At 34.6% G+C, this 15,322-nt stretch overlaps 1 protein-coding gene across 1 annotated transcript in view; it reads left to right on the top strand.

The window, feature by feature from the left end:
* The first annotated feature begins 324 nt into the window (after window positions 1-324).
* LOC134670642 (immunoglobulin superfamily member 10-like) overlaps window positions 325-15,322 on the top strand; it is a 477,034-nt gene continuing 462,036 nt past the window's right edge. Inside the window, exon 1 of the mRNA XM_063528451.1 lies at window positions 325-609. The gene's annotated coding sequence lies outside the window, so the exon portion shown is untranslated. The remainder of the gene's footprint in view (window positions 610-15,322) is intronic.

Here is a 15,322-nt window from a genome sequence, read left to right as displayed (position 1 = left end):
ACTTAACTTACCTACTCGTACATCATGTTACTTCGTGGAGTCAAAAATCAAATGGAATATAAAAAAAATATTTATTTCGTCATCACGGGTAACAGTTAAGTGACAGTTAATACATTATTTTACAAAATCAAATAGGCTTTGACACTTGGCCGTATTACTTACTTATGTGGCATTTTACTAACAAAAAATACTTACTTGTTTAAAACTTCTTTTCAATCCACACAATTTTCATACACAAAACGCCATCTTACAAACTAAAAGATTTAGCTAAAACTTCAGTACACAACGGAAAATATGAAAATGTAACAATCTCTAGCGCTATACTAGCCCTTATTGCAGACCAGTACGCCAGTACGCAGCTTTCCGTGGATGGAGGCGGTCGCTCGCACGCCCTTCGTCTGTACATTACGCGATAAAAAAAAAATTATACTTGTGTTCTCAAAAGACCAGGAGTGTTCGAAATTCAAAATTGCAACGTTAACTTTCGTTGTTTCGCGGGTGTTCGAAACTTTTTAAATTGGGTGTTTTAGTGCAGTGTTTGTGAAGTTTTTTCGAGTGTTTTTTTTTTATGTGTTATGGATTGCGATGGTGCGATAAGAAATTAACAAGGTAGGTGTTTATTAGGGTCATGATTTATTGATGTTATAATCTGAGTGGGAGTTTTTGCCCTGTAATTTTAAACCCTTAAAAAGGTTTGATAGGGTGTGAAAATAAAATTGGGTGGCTACTAAGGGTATGTGTAGGCGAGTTGGCATCGCGTGTCGACATGAGAACTCTATGGTGGCTAATTAACATGCGAGGTAGAAAGGTATGCAGAAATGTTGATATTTTAAATGGGAAAATATAGAATGGCAGGTAAATACGCTGGGTTCAATTGTGGACGAATTAGGCGCAGTCAAAAATAATGGTATATTGTACCCACGTAAAAATACTTTCTAAAAGTCTCCTTGCGTTATATAAAGTATAGGTAATATGGTCATTTATATCAAAATCAAAGTAGTAATTAAGGTTAAGTATATTGGATTATAATGATATTGAATATATTTACTTAATACCTTGACAACTGCTTATACAGTAAGTAGTAAATTGGAACAACTGGTATGCAATAAACCGGGCAAGTGCGAGTCGGACTCGCGCACGAAGGGTTCCGTACCATAATGCAAAAAAAAACAAAAAAAAGCAAAAAAAAACGGTCACCCATCCAAGTACTGACCACTCCCGACGTTGCTTAACTTTGGTCAAAAATCACGTTTGTTGTATGGGAGCCCCATTTAAATCTTTATTTTATTCTGTTTTTAGTATTTGTTGTTATAGCGGCAACAGAAATACATCATCTGTGAAAATTCCAACTGTCTAGCTATCACGGTTTGTGAGATACAGCCTGGTGACAGACGGACGGACGGACGGACAGCGAAGTCTTAGTAATAGGGTCCCGTTTTACCCTTTGGGTACGGAACCCTAATAAGCCAGTCTCAAGACTAAACTCATAAAAATACTTTGAAATAATTTACTTTTATTTATTTACTGGAGCTTTGGTATCCAAGACTGGAGAAAAAAAGCATAGTTTTAATTTGTTAAGTATGTGGAAACTCATTGCAGTATCTTTGATACAACATGCCTGAAACATGAAAGACGGATAGGACATTCATCTTTTAACACGCTAAGCGGTAGACCATTTACATGTATTAGGGAAATATCACAAATACTCCAAATTTCCTCTTAAATGTCCCATGACTGGTGCTGTTACTATAATTCATATTTAAATCTATATTAAATAACTAACTCAAGGTTAAAATTAACTGTTATAATATTCTTACATCGTCAGTCACCTACTATGTTAAAAATTACGTGGGCTTTGACCAACGATTTTTAAACTATTAGAAGTAGAAATTTATATTATAGGTATATATATACCTCATAGGAATTGTGTAAAAATGCATTAATTTAAAATTAAATAATACACTTAACTAAAACCAAAATATTACTTTGCATTTAAATATTAATAAGCTTTTTTTTAAATAGTACACTTGCTCTATTGTCAGTTCGAGATAAATATTTCGAGTTCAGAACTAGCATTTTTGAAAGGTTTTTTTATTATGATTGACTACGTTTTACTACTCTTGAAAAATGTCTAGATACTGAACCGAACTGGCCACCGGCCAATAACTGGCCACCCTAAACTAAAGATGAATTTTATTCACCTATTAACAGAATTCATTTTAGTATAAGGTTGCAATAACTGTCCAGCCTTCAATAACTAGCCACCATATACTAAAATGAATTTTGTTTATAGGTGAATAGAATTCATTTTTATTCTAGCGTGGCGTGGTATGTCAAGTCAAAATATTCTTTATTCCGGAAGGCCAAGTAACAAGCACTTTCTAATTGTCATAATATATAGGTATATGATTTACTTGGCCCCAGCGATATAATTAACACATTGTGTCAAATAAAGAATTCAATTCTTACTCATCCATGTACAAGTAATTAACGTTGCTCTGTACTAAAAAGATAATTTTTTTTCGTCTCTAATAATAACAAAATTATAGCCCGAAACCACTTATTATGGCTTAATCATACCTCTACGTTTATTCTTAATTATTGTATTTGAGAAGCGCTGGTGGCCTAGCGGTGAGAGCGTGCGACTTGCAATCTGGAGGTCGCGGGTTCAAAGCCCGGCTCGTACCAATGAGTTTTTCGGAACTTATGTACGAAATATCATTTGATATTTACCAGTCGCTTTTCGGTGAAGGAAAACATCGTGAGGAAACCGGACTAGTCCCAATAAGGCCTAGTTTACCCTCTGGGTTGGAAGGTCGGATGGCAGTCGCTTTCGTAAAAACTAGTGCCTACGTCTAATCATGGGATTAGTTGACAAGCGGACCCCAGGCTCTCATGAGCCGTGGCGAAATGCCGGGATAACGCGAGGAAGAAGAAGATTTGAGTGCGTGAGTTTTAATTTGAACTTTCATTGTACTTTTCGTTGTAAATACATAAGTTTTTGACACTTTTTCATTTAATCATTGCAATCATGTACAACATTATAAGTATACAAGGTACACATATGTGAACATGAACCCGGACAGGGTATAGCAATTAGTTTAATCTTCACTATAAATGCTCATAGTTTATACAAAAACGTAAAATGCATATTTTAGAATACCTACTTGGCCATTACTTTCATTTTATGTTTTGTTATAGATAAAGAAGTTTAATTAGGCTATCGATCGCGATAGATTTGTTCAATAAATAACTGTAAATATTCTTAGTCGCACTGCCGTATTCGAACTTCAAGATATTCACAAGAGACGACACGTACTAGATCCATTCTAGATACGTTATAGTTTAGATATCAACTAGTTCTCTTTTGCAGCGCAATTCGGGCAAACAATGTCATTTTTACGTTAGATAGTGTAAGATATCTATTAGATGTGAATTGGATCTCTAAGTCATATCCTGAGGAAATCGTTCAAGAGTATCTCCAGAATCGCGCAAATGTCAAATTTGACAGGTTAGATCTTAAACATAATTATCGTATCTTGGTGATGTCTAAAAGATATCTAATAGATGTCTGTTTCAAAATCCGAATCGGGCCCACAGTAACTTGGTCCCACATAACTTGGTAACCACAGTGGTCCTTGGTAGTCTCCCGGTTATGTATGAAAATAAGATATTTACCACTGTGTTACCATTTTTTTTACATTCATCAATATATGAATTATGACCAACAAATTCCTATTATTTGGTTCGGGTACAATTTGGGAATACAATTTTCATACACGAATTCAAATGTATAATATCTATCACACCTACGAGTACCTCCGTATGTTCCAAATTTGAATCAAATACAGTGAAACCTGGTTAAGTGGGACCTGGATAAGTGAGAAAACTCTATAGCTGGGACTCATGGCGCGGTCCCGACACTTTAGCACTGAATTGCCTCTGTTAGATAGATAAAACAAACCTCTATTAACTGGGATTAGTTGTTGTGATTGTATAGTCACATTTACCTCTATAATTGAGACAGAGAGTGTATTTTACCTCTTTTATTGGGACTATTTTTATGAGGCTAGATTACATTTTCCTAATTGTTTTTTAGAATTTTATAGGAACTGACCTCTGTATCTGAGATAACGTCTCTCTCTAACTTGGACTTTATTGATCAATTTCCGTATTCTTACTCTTAGTCTATCCACAAATTCAGCAGTTGCTTAATTGTGTCTAAACGATTTCAAGTTTGATTTAGTTACTTTATGTAGTTAAGACTATCGAAACGAAAGCTGAAATCTTGATAGATAACACGAATAAACAAATTTTCATTTACTAAATTTCTAAGACGCAATGAAGTCCGTATCAAATTTTATTTTATTTTAAAATATCTATCCTTTGGAGAATCATTCAAAATAAATTCAAAGAAATATTTAGACAGACTCATTATGGTCGAATATCGTGGGTTCAAACTTACAAGGAAGGGTACCCAACTGTCCGACTCCGATTTGATTTATTTTGATATATGTTATAGAGTCGTCTAAAATAACGGACACTTTTTTTTTTAGCTGCCCAAACTCAACCTGTTAGGAGAAAATGGCCTTCAAAGTACTGAAAATTGACCAAACCTTCTAATTTCTGAGAAAAACTTTTTTCAAAAAAATTGATAATTAATTACTGGTTTCGTTATATGTTGGAGAACATGAATAAAGAATGGGGACGTGTTTTGTCATTTCACCACAAACTCATTTTTTATATAAAAATATATTTATTGTATTTATTTATTATATATTTTCTCCTAACAGGTTGAGTTTGGGCAGCTAAAAAAAAACACGTGTCCGTTATTTTAGACTACTCTATAACATATATCAAAATAAATCAAATCGGAGTCGGACAGTTGGGTACCCTTCCTTGTTAGTAGAACTCATACAGCAGAAAAAATCGGTCCTACATCGGCCTCCAGGTTTAACCTCTATTTCTCCTTTATAATATTCCACGTTTGAAGTCTAAAGACTAATAACTTTCTGTTCGGAGAAATTCGTTTTATTAATTTAGGCACAAAGGATAGTATTTAATTAATTTTAATAAGAGTCGTCACTTATAATATAATATTGAACGAGATTTAGATTACTTTTAGATCTAAGCTAGTTATTAATTTCTTTTAGTAGTACCACTGTATATATCTTGTATGCAAATAAATGATATTTTCATATAAAATAATTTATTTACAAACAAGTTATATACAGTGGTATTACTACAAGAAATTAATAACTAGCTTGAATGTAAAATAGGTCCTTGAGGCATTGTACCAAGGGCGCTGTTTTTAGTGTTCCGTACAAAACTTTGTTTACGGAACACTTATGGGATCACTTCGGTCTTGCAAATCAGTTAAATACGTTTTTCTCAGAGACCGTTTGACATAGATACCTAAAATTTGGAACAGTTATAGCAATTACCACCACTCATATTGTGAATAAGTCAAAACTGGTTATTTCTTATTAAAGGGGGAAATTTAGGGGGTTGAGAGGGGTAGGCTGAAACTTTTTTCATTTGTAAGAATCGTGTGGGGTACCATTAGAAAGCTTGCAAAAAATTGAGTCGATGGACTGATTTTGACTTCATTTTAGACTGCAATAGTTTCGTCAAAAAATGCATTTAAAGTTGCAAGTTTTCATACAAAAATTTTCACCTCTGTCCTGGCGATTTTCGCGAAAACTATAGCTAACAGGCAGCTGACCAGTCAATACCCAACTTAAAGAATCATGGAGACGGCGGGAAAATTATCAGCTTAACTTTATCTTTATTAGTTTTTCAACTGCAGCTTGACCTTTGGTTGCTTAGGGCTAGCTAACTGATGCTTACACTGGTCAATTCATATTAGGCGAGAAACATCCTTAGTTAAAACTTTGGCATTGAAATTTATGACTTATGTCTTTGACACAAAGTTTAATTCTGCTTGCTTATTTTTGTGGGATATTTAATTTTATCTCAATAGCCTACTATAAGTATGAGAGAGATCTACAAAATACGACCTTATTATATTGCAAATAAGTTTAAATTTCGAACGGGCTTTCCAAGCAATGGACTAGGCATCACAAAATACTGAAAAATTCAAATTAAGAATTCCGTTCTTGACTGTCGTTGTGTTTTTTTTTCCACAATAGGACACATAGAGTTAGTAAGGCGTATAGAGATAGTAAAGTCATTTAATATTTATGAACAGCTTTGGCCTCATGTATAGATTTTATTGAGAGTATCTGATTCGTCGAAACAATATACACAATATTCCTTTTCATTAAGTACCATTACATTTCTGTATTAATTGTATAATTATAATATCTATTAATTATATTCAGTACTTATGTATATTTTAGAACGGATCGGTGAGCAACAAGATTCAGGGCTATAACCGCGAAAATAGAAGTTCGCAAATTGCGAGCATTTTTCTCTGTCACTCTAATTACGCCTTCATTGGAGTAAAAGAGAAAGATCCCCGCAAATTGCGAATTTCGGTTTACGCGGTAGCCCTTCAGTCCTGTTACGAGAAAATAATTTTGGAAGAGTATATGACAGTTAAATTTAATATCACAGTTTTTAGAAACAAAGGTAAAATTGACGAAATATTTAAAGTAAGCCGATCTTGTTTTTTAGCAGTTCTAAATAATATTAAAGTCTATATATATGGCATAGAACTAGAAACAAAATCAAATAAAAAATAATAATGAGTTCTAAATTCAAATTAAAGGAGTATACATTTTAAGGTATTATAGGCCAAGCGCGCACCACGATATTAATTTTTGTGACACGATTTTAGAATCGCGCTGTAATATATCGCAGAAAATTCACTGCGCGCACTGCGATGAAAATGAAAAAGTCGACCAGTCGCTTGTCATGAAACGTGTCTTTAATATGCGATTGCTGTATGACTTTGAGCATTTATAACACAAAGGTGATCCCCGTCTATTTCCATAATTAAATGGTCAACATCTAGCGTCTCATTTTGAGACTCCATTGGAGATGCAGGTGCCGAGATGTTGGGGTTTGGAGAGCGGAATGCCGACTGAGATCCGGCCGGGGTGCAATTTTAATATCATAGTGCGCGCGGGGCCATACAACTCCGCATGCTGCAATTCACTTTGCGACAATCGCGTCGCGAACAATCGCGGAATAATGTGACAAATCACAATTTAAAAATCGCTGCGATTTTTTTGTCACAATTGCGCGCACTAACATATAAACACATACGTTGCATTTCTGCGACAAAATTATCGCAGGACAAAAAATCGTGGTGCGCGCTTGGCCTTACTCTAAATTATTATAAGGCTACAAATATAATGACCACCAAAAAATACTTTGGTACCCTAAATAAAAAAATCATGCTTACCAAAAAAAATTACTGAACACCAAAAAAATAAGGCCTAAAATTACAAATGTACCACCATTTTAATTACGACTGCACTTAAAATTGTATTTGAATACCAAATATATTGAATGATTACCAAAAATCATTAATTATCACCAAATCTTGAAGACCAAATAAATGCGATATTTTCACCTAAATAATCATAATCATAATCATAATCATAATCTTTATTGTTTGAGAGAAATGGGTTACATTGCCAGTAATTACTATTGTAACAATATTTTATGGACTCACCAAGACTCTACCTTTACAGGTGTACAAACAAATATTTCCTATGTTAGGTACCTACATAACAAATGATGTCAAGTATTAATACAATCATAAATCACAATCTTAAAGTCTTATTAAAAACTCATGCAATAACAAAACGAAATAAAATAAAATACAAATAAAGTCATACACAATCTAATCCCATTAAATCATTATTTAAAAATTCATTAACACTATAAAAACATCTCTGTATTAGCCAAGCATGGACTTGTGATTTAAATATATTCAAATTATTATTCTTAAAAATGTCAGGTAATTTATTATAAATACGAATACACATAATATACGAGTTTCTTGAGGAAAGTGCCAAATTAACAGAAGGTTTATGTAAAGTAAACTTATATTGTGTCCTTAATAAACCACTGTGATACCAAAAAATGTATACATATTACCAAATAAAGTAAAATGATGCCAAAATTACTAGCCCCTCCCGCTCAACCCCCGTACCCCGCACCGCATAACTTAGGTAGGCATACTGAAATGCTACTAGAAAAGTATGTTAGTTTAGGTTTGTACTGCTATCAGTTAAGTGGGCTAGGTTAACACTGCGACCCTTACAGAAACGAATTGCTACTAGAAAAGTGGGTTAGGTTAGGTTTGAACTGCGACCCTTACAGAAAAGAAATGCTACTAGAAAAGTGGGTTAGGTTTGAACTGCGACCCTTACAGAAACGAAATGCTACTAGAAAAGTGGGTTAGGTTAGGTTTGAACTGTGACCCTTACAGAAACGAAATGCTACTAGAAAAGTGGGTTCGGTTAGGTTTGAACTCCGACCCACACAGAAACGAAATTCTACTAGAAAAGTGGGTTAGGTTAGGTTTGAACTGCGACCCTTCCAGATAAGAAATGCTACTAGAAAAGTGGGTTAGGTTAGGTTTGAACTGCGAACCTTACAGAAACGAAATGTTACTAGAAAAGTGGGTTAGGTTAGGTTTGAACTGCAACCCATATAGAAACGAAATGCTACTAGAAAATTTTGCTTTGCTTTAATAGGATAGCAAGATTTAAAAATTTGGTTATAATTTTACATTAAAATGGAGTTCTAATTTTGGTGGTCATTTACTATTTTTGGGTTTACAATGATTATTTTGGTGTCATTTTATTTAATAGGATAGCACGATGTAAAAATTTGGTTATCAATTGACATTAAATTGGGGTTTGAAATTTGGTAATTATTTACAATTTTTGGGTTAATAATGATTAATTTGGTGTCAATTCCTTTAATAGGATAGTAAAATGTAATAAAATTGGTAATCATTTCACATTAAAATGGTGTTATAATTTTGGTGATCATTCATTATTTTAGGGTGGTAAAGTAGATTTTTTTGGTATTAAATTTTATTAAATCTGGTGATCAGTTAAATAGCAGCCTTATTATAATACATCAAGCATTCGCGAGATGCTCGACTTCGGTATTCAAACACAAAGCAATAGTACAAGAATCTAACTAAATGCAAAGGCCGAAGGAGCGATTCGAAGATCCGAAGCGTCCGAAAGACGCGCGCCTCCCGTAACTTTTCCAAGTATTTTTAAGTACAAGTGTCTAAGTCGCAAGATCCAGAGGCTGAAGTCGCATTGGGCCGAAAGCCCGAAGCATCCAGGAGGTCAGTTCTAAACACAGGTAATTAATACAAGTGTCTAAATGCGAAGGCCGGAGGCCGAGCTCCGCGTAGGGCCGAAGGCCCGACGCCTGCAAGATGTCAGTGGTTAAACACAGAACTGACAGCCTGGACGCTTCGGGCCTTCGGCCCTACGCGGAGCTCGGCCTTTGGCCTTCGCATTTAGATACTTATACTATTGTTCTGTGTTTAAGTACTAACATCCTGGACGCTTCGGGCCTTCGGCCCCACGCGGAGCTTGGCCTTCGGCTTTCGCATTTAGACACTTGTACTATTGTTCTGTGTTAAAGCACTGACATCCTGGACGCTTCGGGCCTTCGGGCTACGCGGAGATCGGCCTTTGGCCTTCACATTTAGACACTTGTACTATTGCTCTGTGCTAAAGCGATGACATTTTGCTAAAGCTCGGCTTTCGGCCTTCGCACTTAGACACTTTGTACTATTGTACTGTGTGTGTAGTTGAATACGGTATCCTAAAAACAGGCAAACAACCTCTGTAAAATGTAACGATGCGAGCGGTACGGCTACCATCAGTTTGGCATTGACATAAACGCTACCGTGGGCGTGAACGTAATTTACTTTCTATGCATCTCGCTCGTATTATTATTACATATTAGTGCGAAAGAGATATACCTATAGGAAGTAAATTACGTTCACGATATCGTTTATGTCAATGCCAAACTGATGGTAGCCGTACGGAACACTAAATGCCTCGAGCTATCTCGGACTTGGCCAAATTATTTCATATTGAACAATATTTGCTAAATGATAGCCTATTTTTACGAAAACGCACTCTGTTGTAGGATTAGGTAGGTACTTCTCATACGTGTACTTAGGTACGTACGTTTATTTTTTTTCACCACACCAGCTCGGAAAGGCTTACTTTGCACTTCAAAAACTGATAGCAAAGTTGCACTTTATTCACATGTGAGGCAAAGTAATCAAATGCAAGTTTGAGTTGTCTTCTTATGTTTGCTGGTAGAATTGACTTTTAAATGATGATTTTGGATGATAAATATTTAATAACATTCATTTGGACTTGATTTGGTTTGATTTTGTTTGATATTTTACATTTAATATTTGCTTCGGGTTGGTGTGGTGAAAAATTTTGTGTTTCACTCGGGGGCAAATTTTGTTTAACCCTCGTGCTTTGAAACCCTCGCAACGCTCAAGATTCTATTTTTCGAACCAGTCGCTACGCTCGTGGTTCAATTTTGGAATCTTTCGCTTGCTCGGGTATCAATATTAGGACGAGCGGTTAAACAAGAACTTTGTCCCCTTGTAAAACAAATAACTGTTATCTATCAATAGTATGAATAGTAATTAGTATACGTATGTCTAAGCGGCTTTGAAAGATCTTGGTTTCCAGTTTGATCTCACTTCTTTTATTAGCGAAACCATTAAATAAAAGCGTATTTTTTAAGAAGTTTTTTTACGTTAAGTAATCTTTTGAGCATTCATTTGCCTTTATTACAAATCAAATCTACCGAGCGGACTCATTAAGTAAAACCGTTAATTATAGGTAGATACCTACTTATAACTCAGGCCTACACGAAATGGGTTTCCGATTAGATTTATTGATAGGTCTAATATCCTCTTGCCGCCCATACGTCTAACCTTGCCAAGCAAAATGAAATTTTATTTTGTCAACGCAAAATTCAAATTAGAATGGAACAGGAGACCTTTTTATAGGTCTCTGGGCGGCTAGAGGTTATAATTTATTACCAAATCGTAGGTAGTTATCAGTCGTACCTAAATTTATGCGTACGCTTAACCGCCCAGCGGTCACTTACGACTATTTAGATATAGAATTCACAATTTAAGTAGATCAACCATAACGTAACTGTGTTCTTCATTTCCATCCATCTAGGGAATGGAATAATAGTTATTTATTTTCCAAGGGTTCAAAGTTGTTGATTATGATTAACTACTTGTGTTAATAGTACCTACTGATACTCGAGCAAGCGAAAGATTAAATATAGAACTACGAGCGTGCCCAGCCATGTCATAGAAAAGTAAGCTCCGGAAGCTCCGGCCCGGGCACGGCCCGGTCTAACGTTAGTCATCCAAATCATTCAAAATCATCACTTAAAAGTCGATTCCACCAGCCAAAATGAGGACACAGCTTAAATTAAATTTGTCATCTATGTAATTACTTTGACGCTCTTCACGCTCTTGTACAGTCGCCATCAGATATATCGGAGCGGCCAAGGTGTTCACAATATCTGAACAAGCACTCTAACGCCTATTGACAATAGAGGCGTGCTCAGATATTTGTGAGCACCTTGGCCGCTCCGATATATCTGATAGCGACTGTAGATAAAATGCAACTTTCTGATCCGTTTTTGAAGTACCAAGAGGGCTTTCCCGAGCTGGTGTTGTGAAAAATATATTACGTATATTGCTTTCGCATACTACCATTTTTGTTTATATTGAAAAAAAATATATTCAAAAGAAAATAAAACCTATTATTAGCACGGCATCGCCATGTAAACACGAATTACACTTTCACAATTGTATAAGTAATAAAGCCTGAATTGAAATTTGTTTGTATTTCTGCTCCCCTTCTCGTTTTAATATTTATATGTCAAACACTTTGATGTCGTCTCGAGCTGAAATATTAAAATCAGAACACGTGGGAGTTTTTAGGGCAGGTGCTAAGTATTTGTATGGAGAAGTGAGATCGATAATATTCTTAAATCTAGGGTCGACCGGGATAAATAAGCATTAGGCATTAAGTTCGCCATTTGTTCATTATTTTTATGTTTTGTGCAATAAAGTTTAAATAAATAAATAAATGCGTCTTTTGAAGATATCTTCCAAACGCAACATATTATATTATAACCTATTACTATTATTATGCTTTCTAATTTCTGAAATATTCAAGCTATGTTCAAATAATACGTCGTAATAGCAAATAAAGTATGGCTTTGCTGAGATGCGTACGTGGCAGTACGACTCACAAGTGATTTTTAAGCGTTCATATGAACACAAATATTAGAAACGGTAAAAAGCGCCAACGTCGGGTTTTAACAAATCTCTTTTTAATCTGTCGTGCGAATGGCGCCTAAGTGTTACCTATGTACCTATTTTCTTTGCCCCAGTTATGACATTCCAGTTTACTTGCTAAAAGTAAATACAATATTTCTAAAGCAAATAACATTTCTTGACGAAATACTTCGAGTAATAGTAGCTACATATTTGCACAACCCAATTTCAACCCATTTTAGTAAACTGTAGCCTATATCGAAAAACCTTCAGCCAGGCGGCCAGATAAACGCACAACGCAATTTAATACCGATTGAATTTACACACACAGTGTTTTTTTTTTCATTTATTGCATTCAGTTCAGTTAGGTTCAGGTTTTACTAAACTGCAAAACGTAATTCAAGACCAAAAAAAGTAAAAAGGACCCGGGTATGTCCTTAAACTACGTCCAAAACCACCGATGGACGGGCAGCAGCGTCCCTCAAATTCGGTGTACGCGACTGCGATCGCCAACCCGCCTGCCAAGCGTGGCGATTATGGCATTCACCCCCCATCCGGCACGTATGGAGGTCCAAGGGGGAGGCCTATGTTCAGCAGTGGACGTCTTATGTCTGAGATGATGATTTTTTTTAACTGCAGGAGTAAATTTACTAATAAATAAATTATCTTAGCTTGATTATTTAACAAAATTAATTTACTATTTTACATACAAATTATTGCAGTGGCAACATTGTCCTAATTTTTTTGGTTTTGAATTACGTTTTGCAGTATAAATAATGTCGCAAAAAAAAAGGAAATGTGTATGTTTTTCGTGGTTCTTAGAATTAGTCTTATAGTAGAAGATGTGTTTTTTCAACAAAAAAAAACTTTGTGCATGCACTGGTGGACTATTTCATTGCAATCTCTAACTAATATCATATTGTAACACTTAAATTGTGATACTATAGTTTTTTTTAATCTAAAAATTGGTGGAGCATGAAACGAGACAGATGACCTCTGTGCTCGTTCATCAAAGTTATGGGCATTTAGTTACATATAAAGATGTTTTTACATAGAAAAGAATTATTGGGAAAAATAAATTTATTCATAAAAATGTTCTCTGTCATCATTAAACTAATTAATTATAAGTTTGATTATATGTAAAGATGTTTTATATAAACTGTAAACATAAATAAATTGATAAAAAGATATATGGTTTACATAAGACATTGTAGACATCACTTATGGCAAAGTATGACAATATTAGTGTTCGCTTGATATAAAAAAAACTTAATTTTGTTAATTTCTACAAAACTAGAGAACTGATATACATAATTTCATTGTAAAATGAGTCATTATATGTGTATGGTACATAGGAATTTAATAATTAGTCAATCCATTAAAATAAATATTTTCATTATACATATATGGAATAAGCAAATAAATTAAAAAATGAGAACCTGTTCTTGCTAATAATTGTTAAAACTATAGAAGCATATCATGATTCATTTATGTAGAATGTAATTAAGTAAGGCATTGAAATTTTATAATGTCTTAAAAGCTAAAATTTGCATATAATTCTTGAGTGTATTTATGTATGAATATAGACCAAGAAAATCTAATTTTGTATGCCAATGTGAGACCAGGAGGATTTGGAAGTATGAGAGTAGTGTATTCTAGTCAATTTATAAAGCATATTGTATATAAAAATGGGACATTTAAATAATAAAAGATCACATTTTTACTAGTACTATTGGAATTTTGCAAGGAAAGTTCAGTTGTAAAAAAAAACATGAAAATAGTGGTTGTATTGTTAAATAATGCCATAGTAAATTAGATTATAAGCTTAAGAATTAGTTTTAGCCATAAATAAGAGTGGAAATACTAAAAAACTCCACATAAACATGCAAATAAAATGTTAGATTGTTTTTGTCCATTACTTCAAAAGTATAGAGTTTTGATGGAAGAAATTTATTGAAAATCGTAGATAAAAAATAAATACATCCAATTTTGCTTAAAAAATCAATTGAAAACTAGTAATTTTTGTAAAAAGTAAGAAAAACAATTTTCATAGGAAAATTTGCAGTATACAGGGTCATTGAAAAATGGACCTTAATTTCATATATATAAAGTTCAAATTTGCTTGCACGCCTTAGCTAAAAAAAATGCATGTTGTGGTTGTTAGAAGAGTACAAAGATATTTTAGGCGACGATGGTGACGATGGAGACGAAGTCGACGATTGTAACCATGGTTACGAACTAAACAAAATAATACCAAAATTTAGGGGGTATAAATAGACGGGCCAAAAGCCTAGGAGATTCATTCAGTCTACAGCAGCCAAACTAAGAAGAGCTCCAGGAGAAGAACCAAGAAGAAGGAAGAGATCCAGAGAAGCCCCAGGGACCGAAGCGGAGCCCTAGCGGAGCCTGCGCAGCCCGGGACGCCAGCCACAGAAGACAGAAGACCATCAGCGAAGTGGAGTCACCGAAGACCTACGGCGGAGCCTCTGGAGTCCGGAGGAGCCCTAGAGACATCAGCTGAGCCCTAGCGGGCATTCTCCGAACAACTTCGGGCAACGGGAGCTGCTTGCAGAGCTACAAGGGCCAGGTAGCCGAGCATCAGAGCGGGGCCAGGGAATCCTGAGCTACCCACTTCATAGAAGCCTTCAATTCTCCGGGTGAGTGTTTATAAATTCATAAAGTTGTGTTTTCTTTTAACTTGAAAAACTTAATACTGGTCTTTACTTTAGAATATTTTGGCAATGCGAATTTTATTGTAGTAGTAGTAGAAAAACACTTTATTGTACAAAAATCAAAACAAAACAGGAAAAATAACATTAATCATTTGTATAAAGGTGAACTTATCTCTTCCAAATAACTTTTGAGCAAATGAATTGTTTTCTATGATCTTCATTAAAATAGAGTGATATTAAATAAAAAAGCTTCAACTATGGCAATATGAAATTATGTGCTATTGATATTAAACATGGAAATTTTGATTCTAAAGAGATTTGATACTGAATTAATGAAAAATAATGTGCTTTTGCTCAAGAA

The sequence above is a fragment of the Cydia fagiglandana genome, chromosome 14, assembly GCF_963556715.1.
Source record: "Cydia fagiglandana chromosome 14, ilCydFagi1.1, whole genome shotgun sequence".
NCBI classification, from domain to species: domain Eukaryota; kingdom Metazoa; phylum Arthropoda; class Insecta; order Lepidoptera; family Tortricidae; genus Cydia; species Cydia fagiglandana.
The sequence above is the reverse complement of the archived record's forward strand: the minus strand, read 5'-3'. Positions and strand labels throughout refer to the sequence as shown.